Below are 1,093 nucleotides of genomic sequence, written 5' to 3' on the forward strand. Positions count from 1 at the left end.
AAATAACTAAAACAGCAAAAAATATGTATTTGAAACAATGGTTTTCAGACATTGAATAACAGAACAGAGCAGTAATCCCTGAGAGCAGGAAAACAAATGAGCCTAATGATTGACCCAGCTTCCTGCCTAGAGTTTCCAGACTACAGCATAGAGAATATACCTGGGTTGTCAATGAGTTGAGGAGACATTGTCGGGAGTATGGGGAGGCCAACGCAGCCAGGGTTTGCAGAACACAGTGCTGAAGAGGAGTGGGGGAAGGAGAACTCTGCGGATCTGCAGTGAGTGGATCCCTCCATCCCTTATGCAGGTACTGATCAGCACACATCTGTGAGGAAGCTCCTCAAGATTAGGGTCCCCACTGGGGCCGACTGAGCTGAGTGGGTCTGCCATGGACCACAAACCTCTGCTGCAGAAGCGGCCTCTGGCCTACAACCTGGAGTCCATCCAGTTCAACTATGCATGCTGCCTGCACAGCTATGGCGCCACCCCTGCCAGCCCCCGCCAAGGCCCTACCCCTACCTCGTCACAGGGGTACCCACCCGCCACCCCAGGGTCTACAACATCCACAGCCAGACCACCACCTGGTACCCTGCCAACTCCATCATGGTCATGGGAAGCTGTCCCGTCTGCAGGGTCGGGGGTGCTGGAGGACTGCTTCAGCTTCCTGGGCATTTTCTTGGTCATCATCCTGTTCCCCTTTGGTTTCATCTGCCGTTTTGCCTTGAGGAAGCGAAGATGCCCCAACTGCGGAGAGACCTTCGCTTAAAGAGGACACCACACCCGGCTTTCCTACACCCAGTTCTCTTTTTCTAATGTAAATTTCGTGTATAGTAGTTTTATATAATTAAGCTTCAGAACTGTTTTTTTGTTGTTGTTGATGTTGTTGTTTGAGTCAGAGTTTCATTCTTGTCATCCAGGCTGGAGTGCAATGGCATGATCTCGGCTCACCGCAACCTCTACCTCCCAAGTTCAAGCGATTCTCCTGCCTCAGCCTCCAGAGTAGCTGGGACTACAGGCACCAACCACCACGCCCGGCTAATTTTTGTATTTTTAGTAAAGACTGGGTTTCACCATGCTGGACAGACTGGTCTTG

General features: G+C 51.1%; 1 pseudogene; it reads left to right on the plus strand.

The window, feature by feature from the left end:
* Nucleotides 1–388: 388 nt before the first annotated feature.
* Nucleotides 389–779, plus strand: LOC100994009 (membrane protein BRI3-like; annotated as a pseudogene).
* Nucleotides 780–1,093: the final 314 nt, after the last annotated feature.

This window comes from Pan paniscus, chromosome 10 (genome assembly GCF_029289425.2).
Source record: "Pan paniscus chromosome 10, NHGRI_mPanPan1-v2.0_pri, whole genome shotgun sequence".
NCBI classification, from domain to species: Eukaryota; Metazoa; Chordata; class Mammalia; order Primates; family Hominidae; genus Pan; species Pan paniscus.